We start from the raw sequence: 13,280 nt of genomic DNA on the forward strand, positions 1-13,280 counted from the left end.
GATTCCTCAGGAGTACAGAAAGTTCCTCCTAACTCTAGCCCACAACATTCCCCTAGCTGGACATCTGGGACAAATGAAAACTTGGGACAGGCTTGTTCCCTTGTTTCATTGGCCTAGAATGTCTGAGGACACAAAAGAATTTTTGCAAGTCCTATGAAACCTGTCAAGCCAGTGGCAAGACAGGTGGCACCCCAAAGGCACCCCTTATTCCACTGCCTGTGGTTGGGGTTCCCTTTGAAAGGGTAGGGGTTGACATAGTTGGCCCCCTTGACCCTCCTACTGCTTCAGGCAATAGGTTTATCTTGGTGGTAGTGGACCATGCCACAAGATATCCTGAAGCTATTCCTTTAAGGACCACTACAGCACCTGCAGTGGCAAAGGCCCTCCTGGGAATATTTTCCAGGGTGGGCTTCCCAAAGGAAGTAGTATCAGACAGGGGAAGCAATTTCATGTCTGCATACTTAAAGGCCATGTGGAAGGAGTGTGGTGTGACCTACAAGTTCACTACACCCTATCATCCACAAACAAACGGACTGGTGGAGAGATTTAATAAAACTCTCAAAGGCATGATTATGGGTCTCCCTGAAAAACTCCGCAGGAGATGGGATATCCTGTTACCATGCCTCCTTTTTGCCTACAGGGAGGTACCCCAGAAAGGAGTGGGCTTCGGCCCCTTTGAACTCCTCTTTGGTCACCCTGTTAGGGGTCCACTAACACTTGTCAAGGAGGGTTGGGAACAACCTTTAAAAGCTCCAAAACAAGATATTGTGGATTATGTACTTGGCCTCAGATCAAGGATGGCTGAGTATATGAAAAAGGCCAGTAAAAACCTTCAGGCCAGCCAAGAGCTCCAGAAGCAATGGCATGATCAGAAGGCTGTTTTGGTTCAGTACAAACCAGGGCAGAAAGTGTGGGTCTTGGAGCCTGTGGCCCCAAGAGCACTCCAAGATAAATGGAGTGGAGCCCACATAATTGTTGAAAAGAAGGGCGAAGTCACCTACTTAGTTGACTTAGGCACTGCCAGGAGTCCCCTTAGGGTGCTTCATGTGAATCGCCTGAAACCCTACTATGACAGGGCTGATCTCACCCTGCTCATGGCAACTGATGAGGGACAGGAAGAAGACAGTGATCCTCTACCTGATCTCTTCTCTTCCACAGAACAAGATGCTCTTGTGGAAGGTGTAGTTTTGGCAGATTGTCTTACTGCTGAGCAGAAAGACCATTGCATAAATCTCCTACATCAATTCTCTGAACTCTTCTCTACTGTGCCAGGCACCACTTCTTGGTGTGAGCACACTATAGATACTGGAGACAGCTTGCCTGTCAAAAGAAATATCTATAGGCAGCCTGACCATGTCAGGGACTGCATAAAGCAAGAGGTACAGAAAATGTTAGAACTAGGAGTGGTTGAGCACTCTGAAAGTCCATGGGCTTCTCCTGTGGTACTTGTACCAAAACCCCATTCCAAAGATGGAAAGAAGGAAATGCGGTTTTGTGTAGACTATAGAGGTCTCAACCTGGTAACCAAAACTGATGCTCACCCTATACCCAGGGCAGATGAGCTCATAGATACACTGGCATCTGCCAAGTATCTAAGCACTTTTGATTTGACTGCAGGGTATTGGCAGATCAAATTATCAGAAGATGCTAAACCTAAAACTGCATTTTCAACCATTGGAGGACATTACCAGTTCACAGTAATGCCTTTTGGATTGAAAAATGCACCTGCCACTTTTCAGAGGTTGGTGAACACAGTCCTGCAAGGGCTGGAAGCTTTTAGTGCAGCATATTTGGACGATATAGCTGTCTTTAGCTCCAGTTGGGATGATCACCTGGTCCACCTATGGAAAGTTTTAGAGGCCCTGCAAAAGGCAGGCCTCACTATCAAGGCTTCAAAGTGCCAGATAGGGCAGGGGAAGGTAGTTTATCTGGGACACCTTGTTGGTGGGGAACAGATTGCACCACTACAGGGGAAAATCCAAACTATTATAGATTGGGTTCCCCCTACTACTCAGACTCAGGTGAGAGCCTTCCTAGGCCTCACTGGGTATTACAGGAGTTTCATTAAGAACTATGGCTCCATTGCAGCCCCTCTTAATGACCTCACATCCAAAAAGATGCCTAAAAAGGTATTGTGGACAGCTAACTGTCAGAAAGCTTTTGAGGAGCTGAAGCAGGCCATGTGCTCTGCACCTGTCCTGAAAAGCCCTTGTTACTCTAAAAAACTTCTATGTCCAAACTGATGCATCTGAATTAGGAGTAGGGGCAGTCCTATCACAACTTAATTCTGAGGGCCAGGATCAACCTGTTGCTTTTATTAGTAGGAGGTTGACCCCTAGAGAAAAGCGTTGGTCTGCCATAGAGAGGGAGGCCTTTGCTGTGGTCTGGGCTCTGAAGAAGTTGAGGCCATACCTGTTTGGCACTCACTTCATTATTCAGACAGACCACAAACCTCTACTTTGGCTAAAACAAATGAAAGGTGAAAATCCTAAATTATTGAGGTGGTCCATATCCCTACAGGGAATGGACTATACAGTGGAACATAGACCTGGGAGTAGCCACTCCAATGCAGATGGACTCTCCAGATATTTCCACTTAGACAATGAAGACTCATCAGGTCATGGCTAGTCTTATTGTCCTTCGTTTGGGGGGGGGGGGTTGCGTAGGAAAGTACCATCTTGCCTGGCATGTTACCCCCATTTTTTCACTGTATATATGTTGTTTTAGTTGTATGTGTCACTGGGACCCTGTCATCCAGGGCCCCAGTGCTCATAAGTGTGCCTGAATGTGTTGCCTGTGTAGTGACTAACTGTCTCACTGAGGCTCTGCTAATCAGAACCTCAGTGGTTATGCTCTCTCATTTCTTTCCAAATTGTCACTAACAGGCTAGTGACCAATTTTACCAATTTACATTGGCTTACTGGAACACCCTTATAATTCCCTAGTATATGGTACTGAGGTACCCAGGGTATTGGGGTTCCAGGAGATCCCTATGGGCTGCAGCATTTCTTTTGCCACCCATAGGGAGCTCTGACAATTCTTACACAGGCCTGCCACTGCAGCCTGAGTGAAATAACGCACACGTTATTTCACAGCCATTTTACACTGCACTTAAGTAACTTATAAGTCACCTATATGTCTAACCTTTACCTGGTAAAGGTGGGGTGCTAAGTTACTTAGTGTGAGGGCACCCTGGCACTAGCCAAGGTGCCCCCACATTGTTCAGGGCCAATTCCCCGGACTTTGTGAGTGCGGGGACACCATTACACGCGTGCACTACATATAGGTCACTACCTATATGTAGCTTCACAATGGTAACTCCGAATATGGCCATGTAATATGTCTATGATCATGGAATTGCCCCCTCTATACCATCCTGGCATAGTTGGCACAATCCCATGATCCCAGTGGTCTGTAGCACAGACCCTGGTACTGCCAAACTGCCTTTCCCGGGGTTTCACTGCAGCTGCTGCTGCTGCCAACCCCTCAGACAGGCATCTGCCCTCCTGGGGTCCAGCCAGGCCTGGCCCAGGATGGCAGAACAAAGGACTTCCTCTGAGAGAGGGTGTTACACCCTCTCCCTTTGGAATATGGTGTGAAGGCAGGGGAGGAGTAGCCTCCCCCAGCCTCTGGAAATGCTTTCGTGGGCACATTTGGTGCCCATTTCTGCATAAGCCAGTCTACACCGGTTCAGGGACCCCTTAGCCCTGCTCTGGCGCGAAACTGGACAAAGGAAAGGGGAGTGACCACTCCCCTGACCTGTACCTCCCCTGGGAGGTGCCCAGAGCTCCTCCAGTATGCTCCAGACCTCTGCCATCTTGGAAACAGAGGTGCTGCTGGCACACTGGACTGCTCTGAGTAGCCAGTGCCACCAGGTGACGTCAGAGACTCCTTGTGATAGGCTCCTTCAGGTGTTGCTAGCCTATCCTCTCTCCTAGGTAGCCAAACCCTCTTTTCTGGCTATTTAGGGTCTCTGTCTCTTGGGATTCTTTAGATAACGAATGCAAGAGCTCATCAGAGTTCCTCTGCATCTCTCTCTTCACCTTCTGCCAAGGAATCGACTGCTGACCGTGCTGGAAGCCTGCAAAACTGCGACATAGTAGCAAAGACGACTACTGCAACTCTGTAACACTGATCCTGCCGCCTTCTCGACTGTTTTCCTAGTGGTGCATGCTGTGGGGGTAGTCTGCCTCCTCTCTGCACTAGAAGCTCCGAAGAAATCTCCCGTGGGTCGACGGAATCTTCCCCCTGCAACCGCAGGCACCAAAAAGCTGCATTACCGGTCCCTTGGGTCTCCTCTCAGCACGACGAGCGAGGTCCCTCGAATCCAGCAACTCTGTCCAAGTGACTCCCACAGTCCAGTGACTCTTTAGTCCAAGTTTGGTGGAGGTAAGTCCTTGCCTCACCTCGCTAGACTGCATTGCTGGGAACCGCGACTTTTGCAGCTACTCCGGCCCCTGTGCACTTCCGGCGGAAATCCTTTGTGCACAGCCAAGCCTGGGTCCACGGCACTCTAACCTGCATTGCACGACTTTCTAAGTTGGTCTCCGGCGACGTGGGACTCCTTTGTGCGACTTCGGGTGAGCACCGTTTCACGCATCCTCGTAGTGCCTGCTTCTGGCACTTCTCCGGGTGCTACCTGCTGCTGAGAGGGCTACTTGTCTTGCTCGACGTCCCCTCTCTCTCCTGACGCAATTTGCGACATCCTGGTCCTTCCTGGGCCACAGCAGCATCCAAAAACGCTAACCGCACGATTTGCAGCTAGCAAGGCTTGTTTGCGTTCTTTCGGCGGGAAAACACTTCTGCACGACTCTCCACGGCGTGAGGGATCCGTCCTCCAAAGGGGAAGTCTCTAGCCCTTGTCGTTCCTGCAGAAACCTCAGCTTCTTCTGTCCAGTAGAAGCTTCTTTGCACCCACAGCTGGCATTTCCTGGGCATCTGCCCATCTCCGACTTGCTTGTGACTTTTGGACTTGGTCCCCTTGTTCCACAGGTACCCTCGACTGGAAATCCATTGTTGTTGCATTGTTGGTTTGTGTCTTTCCTGCCTTATTCCTCTAACACAACTTATTTGTCCTTAGGGGAACTTTAGTGCACTTTGCACTCACTTTTCAGGGTCTTGGGGAGGGTTATTTTTCTAACTCTCACTATTTTCTAATAGTCCCAGCGACCCTCTACAAGGTCACATAGGTTTGGGGTCCATTCGTGGTTCGCATTCCACTTTTGGAGTATATGGTTTGTGTTGCCCCTATCCCTATGTATCCCCATTGCATCCTATTGTAACTATACATTGTTTGCACTGTTTTCTAATACTATTACTGCATATTTTGGTATTGTGTACATATATCTTGTGTATATTTGCTATCCTCATACTGAGGGTACTCACTGAGATACTTTTGGCATATTGTCATAAAAATAAAGTACCTTTATTTTTAGTATATCTGTGTATTGTGTTTTCTTATGATATTGTGCATATGACACTAAGTGGTACTGTAGGAGCTTCACTCGTCTCCTAGTTCAGCCTAAGCTGCTCTGCTAAGCTACCATTATCTATCAGCCTATGCTGCTAGACACCCTATACACTAATAAGGGATAACTGGGCCTGGTGCAAGGTGCAAGTACCCCTAGGTACTCACTACAAGCCAGTCCAGCCTCCTACAGCTACGTGCTATGCTCCAGTTCTATAAGCACCAGACTACTCCAGGCAATTCATGGTCCAAACACGTTTCTGAAATGGGGCTAGGAGCAATCCTTTCCCAGAAAAAATTATGATGGGCATGACCAGCCAATTGCTTTCATAAGCAAGAAACTACTCCCTAGGGAACAAAATTGGAGTTCCACAGAGAGGGAAGCCTTTGCTGTGGTTTTGGCCCTAAAGAAGCTGAGGCTATACCTGTTTGGCTCTCACTTTATAGTTCAGACTGACCACAGGCCTCTCAGATGGCTACAACAAATGAAAGGTGAAAACCCCAAACTGCTTAGGTGGTCTATTTTCCTACAGGGAGCGACTTTCAAGTTAAACAAAGACCAGGGACTGCCAATGCCAGAACTTCAGGACACAGTCAAGCATAATGACAACATATATAGGCCACTAACTATGAGCACTGGGGTCCTGGCTAGCAGAATCCCGGTGAGACAGGCAAAACATACTGAAAAACAGGCAGAAATTGGGGGTAACATGCCAAGAAAGATGGTACTTTCCTACACACACAGCCTTTCAAGGTTCTTATACTTAAATGTTGAAGACTCAATAGGGAAAGGGTAGTCTCATCCTCTTTTGTGGAAAGGGGGGTGGGGAGGGGTTCCTTGTGAGAAAAGGTGTCTTTTTGACTTGGTCAGCCCCACATTTTGCCTGGTATGTGATGTAGCCTAGAAGTTGTTAGTGCCCAGGGCCACTGATAACCAGATTCCCTGGGTCAGAGCTCTTTCCCTAAAACTGTTGTGATGCACTGGCACAATTAGAGACATCTTTAGCTGCCCCTATAAGTCCCTAGTAAATGGTACTTCGGTACCCAGGGCAAGAGGTATTAAGGGTAGACCCCGAGGGCAGCAGCACTGATTGTGCCACCCCGTAGGGCCCTGCATTCAGGTCCGTCAAGCACTGCCATTGCAGGCTGAGTGCCCTGATGCAAACCCAAAATACAAATTCAACATGGCACACTGCCTGTGTGCCCTGTCCACCATACACTACATACACTATGGGTAAGACACCCCTCTGGCAGGCCTTCCAGCCCTAAGGCAGGGTGCACAATATTATATGTGAGGGCATAGCTGCATGATGTAGGAGGCTGGCCTGGTTTGTAGTGGGTACCATGTGTACTTACACCTTATACCAGGTCCAGTTATCCCTTATTAGTGAAGTAGTAGTGTTCTAGCAGCTTAGGCTGACAGAGGTAGCTATAGCAGAGCAGCTTAGGCTAAACTAGGAGACATGCAAAGCTCATGCTATACCACTTATAATTAAACCGTACTTATACACAAGTAAAGACAATACTCAGTGTTACCAAAAATAAAGCTATTTATTTGTGTGACACAGTACCAAAAATATCTTAGAGACATTACTCCTTCTGGAATTAAGTATTATACACATTATATATACTAGACACCAAAATTAGACAAGTAAATAATCACAGAACAATGCAAACAGTAGGAGATCCTGTAGAATTCAATGGGAGAAAATATTTCTAGGGGCAACACAAACCATATACTAAAAAAGTGGAATGTGAATTACGAATTCCCCCCTAGACAAGTGTAGTGTGTTCAGAATCGCTGGGAGAGTAACAATACAGTAAAGGTAAGTAAATTATCCCACCCCAGAGCCCACAAAAAAAAGGAGTTAATTACTGCAAGTTTCCTTAGGACACACTGCACTTCGTTTTTGGGATTTTGCAGCAGCCAGCCAAGTCTGCAAAGAACAACTGCTGGATTATTGGACCTAAAGACCTGCAAAGGAAGGAGACCAAGTCCCGCAGTCGAACGATGTTCCAGAAATGACAGGAGCTCCTGCCAACCCAGAAGACGGTGCAAAATTAGAGTCCCCAGTTAGTCGAAGACTTCAGAAATGCACCCTAGGAAGATGCCAGCGGGTTCCTGCATGATGCAAAAGATGTCCCACGGCGTGAAGATCATTGCAGATGAGATTTCGTGTTGGAAGGCGCCAACAAGCCTTGGATAGGACAAAAGTGCATTTTTCATCAAAATGGCGCTGGATGGACCCAGGAGTGACCTGGGGGCCGCAACTCTGTGTGAGGAGGAAGAGGGGGCTCTCAGCACTTTAGAGAGCCCTCAGGACGCCAGCCAGCAACCCCAGAAGCCGCAGGATCCGGGTTCAGAGGAGGTGCAAAACACGGTTGATGCAGCACAACAAAAGAAGGTCCCACGCTGCCGGAGAACAACTCAGAGAGTTGAGTGCCGCAAGGTGGAGTGCTGGGGACCTGTGCTGGATGTGCATGAAGGAATTTTGCAAAGAGTGCACAGAGGCCTCAGGAGGCGAAGAAGATACAATACACAGGGGTACCGTCGTTCTCAGGGAAGGCAAAGTCTTACCTCCTCCAAATTGCGTCAGCAGGACCTCAGGACAGTCCATATCGATGATGTCCACCCTCTGTGTCCTTAGGAGCACACTCGTCACCGTGAGAGGAGTCCCAGGGTATCGGTCGTCGCCTTGGAAGGTGCCTGCGTGGAGCAGGGGAGTGACTTTGTCACTCCACTGGAGATTTCTTTGGTCCTTCTGGTGCAGGATGAAGACAGGGAGTCCTCAGAGTATGCACACCGTGGAAACTGTTACAGTTGCTGACTTGGAGCTGAGGTTGCTGAAGAAAAGTGTCTCTTGTAGACAATGTATTGCAGTTACAGCGTTTCTTGGAGCAGGTTGCGGTTGATCTGAGGTCAGAAGAGTCTGAAGTTGTTGCAGAGGATTCCTGAAGGAAACTTGCAAACAGAATCTGAAGAGAACCCATAGGAGAGACCCTAAATAGCCCTGAGAGGGGGATTGCCTACCTTATCAGGTATGGACCTATCAGGAGGGGTCTCTGACGACACCTGCTGGCACTGGCCACTCAGAGCCCTCCAGAGTGCCCCCACACCTTGCAAAGCAAGATGGCTGAAGTCTGGGACACACTTGAGGAGCTCTGGGCACCACCCCTGGGGTGGTGATGGGCAGGGGAGTGGCCACTCCCCTTTCCTTTGTCCAGTTTCCCGCCAGAGCAGGGTAGAAGGGGTCCCTGAACCGGTGTAGGCTGGTTTATGCAAGGAGGGCACCATCTGTGCCCTTCAAAGCATTTCCAGAGGCTGGGGGAGGTTACCCCTCCCCAGCCTGTAACACCTATTTCCAAAGGGAGAGGGTATAACACCCTGCTCTCAGAGGAAATGCTTTGTTCTGCCTTCCTGGGACTGGGCTGCCCAGACCACAGGAGGGCTGAACCCTGTCTGTGAGGTGGCAGCAGCTGAAGCTGCAGTGCAAACCTCAGAGAGCTGGTTTGGCAGTACTCGGGGTCCATGGTGAAGCCCCCAGGATGCATGGAATTGGCTCCCCAATACCAGATTTTTTAATGGGGGGACAATTCCATGATCTTAGACATTTTACATGGCCATATTCGGAGTTACCATTGTGAAGCTACATATAGGTATTGACCTATCTGTAGTGCACGCATGTAATGGCGTCCCCACACTCACAAAGTCCGGAGAAACGGCCCTGAAGTATGTGGGGGCACCTTTGCTAGTGCAAGGGTGCCCTCACACTTAGTAACTTTGCACCTAACCTTCAGAAAGTGAAGGTTAAACATATAGGTGACTTATAAGTTACTTAAGTGCAGTGAAAATTGCTGTGAAATAGCGTGTGCACTATTTCACGCAGGCTGCAATGGCAGTCCTGTCTAAGGGTTTGTCTGAGCTCCCTATGGGTGGCAAAAGAAATGCTGTAGCCCATATGAATCTCCTGGAACCCCAATGCCCTGGGTACCTAGGTACCATATACTAGAGACTTATAAGGGGGGTCCAGTAGGCCAATTGAAATTGGTAAATTAAGTCACTGGCCTACAGTGACAAATTTAAAAGCAGAGCAAGCATAAGAACAGAGGTTCTGATTAGCAGAGCCTCAGTGACACAGGCACTACACAGGCATACACATAAGGCCACAAACTATGAGCACTCGGGTCCTGACCAGCAGGATCCTAGTGAGACAGGGAAAACACACTGACATATAGGTTTTTATCTATGAGCACTGGGGTCACACTGACACACACTCACAAACAGGCCAAAAGTGGGGGTAACCATGCTTGAAAGAGGCTACTTTCTCACACATGAGCAATATGCTCCACTGAGTCCTTGCCAAACCTGAGACATAGTGAGTGAACAGAGCAGCCATTTTAATACCTGTGCTGGACACTGGTCAATTCGACTTTCCCAGCTACATGATGGCCACTCCAAACCCTGGGTTGATGGGAATCAAACAACTCAAATTGATAAATTCAAACTGGTACCAGTATTGGATTTATTACCAAATGTACCCAGTGGTCACCTTAGAGGTGCCGCCTGCAAAAGCTAACTACCCTGGCATGGTTGCTGACTGGTCCTACCCAGCATGCCAACCCAAGACACCAATCTACAACCTGGGGTGAGAGACCCTTCTCTCTGGGTTGCAGAACAAAGCCCTTCATCGGTGGAGGTGTTAACACCCCCTCCCTCAGGAATGTGTTCTGCCCTGGGGGCACGTTTATCGCCTATGAAACCCGACCCCCAGGCCTGCTGCTAGCAGCAGATGGCTGCCCCCATTGCAAACCCCCACTTTTGATGGGAGCAATGGTGGGAAACTCGAATTAAAGGACAGGAGGAGTGGCCCTACCTAGCATGCACCACCCCTAAGGTGTTGCATGCGAGGTGGACTCTCCATTTCATTTTCCTCCATCTTCGATGGAAGGAAAATAGCCAATCAGGCGTAGGGAAGTGACCCCTGCCCACCGGAAGCGGTCACTTAGTGGGTGTAGCCACCCTAAGGTAGATGACCCATTGGTCTCTACCAGGTTCCCCCTAAAATGCCCCCTAAATACGTATTTAGTGGGCATCCCTAGACCGAGAACCCAGATTCGGCAGACAAAAGAAGAGCAGCACCAAGAAGATCCAAGGCACGAGAACTGTGGTCCTGTTGCTCAAAGAAAAGGTGCCAAAACCTGCCTGCTGCACCCAGGACTTGACAATCGCCACGGAGGAGCTGCTGGACAACTGAAAAAACTTAAGAACCCCAGAGGACCTCCAGGCTTTGCAAATTGCCAGAGAACTCCCTCAAGAGTGGATGTACCAATCTAAATCCACAAGGAATTAACAAGCCAGTGAAGTCCACTTCATTGACCAGAAGCTAACTTCGGAACCGGACACCACAGCCAAACCAAACTCCACACTGATGACTGCGAAGACAAACCCTGCCAGTGTGCCAAGTTTAGTGGCACTTCGCCCTCTAGTGGCTTAACCCTACCAATACCCTGGGTACTGGTCACCTGACTTTGAACACAAAGGAAAACAGTCTGCCGGGGACTGAAAAAGAACCAGAAGGAAGCCCCAGTCGGGGGACTTCAGAAACAACCTGGATCTCCCACCAGAGTGCCCCTGTTGTCCTGCAAATGACCCTTGAACTGACCTACCACCTGCTTCTGAGGGCATCCTTGCACACAGCTCCTGGCTCACCGAATTGCTCTGCACCGGGCCATCCTGTGTCCTGCACCGAAGTACCTGCTGTGCCCTAAGGGTCCCTCACCCCTTACAACCTCAACACTCAAGGGATTCCCCAAGGAACCACCTTTAGACTTTGCAATGCTTTTCCAAGTGGTACCTCGCAGTGGCCCTGCACCAGCTTCAGAGATCTTTTCCCGCTGCTTCCACCAGAACCGGGAACCACCCAAACTTCCCCAGCTAGCACAGTGTACCCATCGACAACCTCCACCAACCTGCAAAAGAAGAACTTGGTAAACCTACTGTGTGATTTTATATGTATTTTTAAAGGTTCTCCTTCATTGATTCCTACGGGTGCGTAGTTACACAGAAAAATACGATTTTTATTAAACTTCAAAAATTCATATCTCTAAAAGTACGTAACCAATTCTGATGATCCTGGTCTTAAAATGTATATAAAAATCCGAAGTAGGTCTGGAGTTATTCCTTTGAGTGTGTGAGTTGCAAGATTGATGCTGTGAATACAACAAACCCTTTGCACTTCTCCTAGATTGGCCTAACTGCTCAACCAAGCTTCCATGAAAATTAGAGCATCGGATGGTCTAGTTTTTACCCCTGTAAATCAATGTGTGGTTGCCTGGACTCCCTGCACAGTATGCCTTGCTGCCTTGCTAGAGAGCCAGCCTCCTACGGACAGAAAGTGGGTCGCTCTCACTCTCTGGTTGGAGGTGCCTTCAGTCCTCCAAATTGCTGTGATTGATATAGTCTTGGTGCTCCATGGACTTTACGAGCTCATTAGAACCAGGTGGCCTGTTATATGGTACAAATATTTCTGATCTGGAGGACGGTACATTGCGGTTTGTGGTAGAGGCAGTGACTGCGGATGGTTGGTCAGATTTGAGATGGGAGGAGGTAATACTTTTGCATTTTCCTTTTTGTGCTCAGTGTTTTACTATGGATCTCTTTACTATGTTCTCTCCCCCAAAACCTTTGTTCCAGGCAGACCCTTTGGGTCATGACAGTGGTAAGATGATGGAGAAGCCAACTAAAAGGATGAAACGTGGTCAATGAAGGCAAATCCACAGATTTTATTGTGTCTGTGAGGAAGGATAATGCACCCTTCTCACCTTTACATACTGAATAAGGAATTGTGTTGCTAAGCACTTCAACCTGAGTTATAACTCATAACCTAACAGAACTCAAGAATACAAGGCTCAACTGAGGTTTCTACAGGTAGCCCTTCACAAGAGGTTCATTTGGAGAATTTGTTAGCTACTAAATTAGAGAAGGGGCCAGTTCTTTCATCCTCCCTGTGCGTCAAGTTTCCAAGGCTGCAGTGTATGCGTTGTTCAAATTACTACCCTCCACATACTCTTCCATACTGGATGTTTTTTTATTAATGTAAAAGACCTTGCAAGCCCTGCAATCAAATCACCTGAGGGAAATCCATTTGACACTGCAATGGTAAGAACTGCCTGCCTAGTGTAGTGACCCCTTAGGGATTCATTTGGAAGTTGGGAGTGCTCTGGGTTCCAGGTCAACCCTCCTCAAGCTCTTCTTGCCAGTGTAAGTCCCTGAGTTCTGTTTCTATCTCTAAATACCATATGCTTGTTAGGAAACGTCCTTCGCAGGATGCTTGAAATGTAAATCTAACTATTATCTTTTGCAGGGTTGGAGAGGTCATAAGAGAGGCAGGAAGCTTGGAAGGAGGATGTCATAGCAGTACTTTGAAGATCGAAGCAGTTCAGTTGCAGGTGAATGCTGGGAGGCCTAACAGTGTATGTCCACAGCTGCCCCTTTGTAGGGTCATTAAGGTGTGACTGAGCCACCAAAGCAGAGTAACAAACAGGAAATTGGTTAAGTGGACCCCCTCAGAACATCAGAAATCCACACAAAAACGATTTTCAGCCCTGGACGCTGACACTGGTATGAAAATCAGTGAGTCAATAAAAAGAGGGAAGTAATAAAAGCCATGTTAGAACAATGTAAGAGGCTGGCCTGGCTTGTAGTGGGTACCAAGGGGTACTCACACTCTGTACCAGGTCCAGTTATCCCTTATTAGTGTAGAAGAGGTGCTATAGCTGAGCAGCTTAGGCTGAACTAGGAGATATGCAAAGC

This window comes from Pleurodeles waltl, chromosome 7 (assembly GCF_031143425.1).
Source record: "Pleurodeles waltl isolate 20211129_DDA chromosome 7, aPleWal1.hap1.20221129, whole genome shotgun sequence".
Classification (NCBI taxonomy): domain Eukaryota; kingdom Metazoa; phylum Chordata; class Amphibia; order Caudata; family Salamandridae; genus Pleurodeles; species Pleurodeles waltl.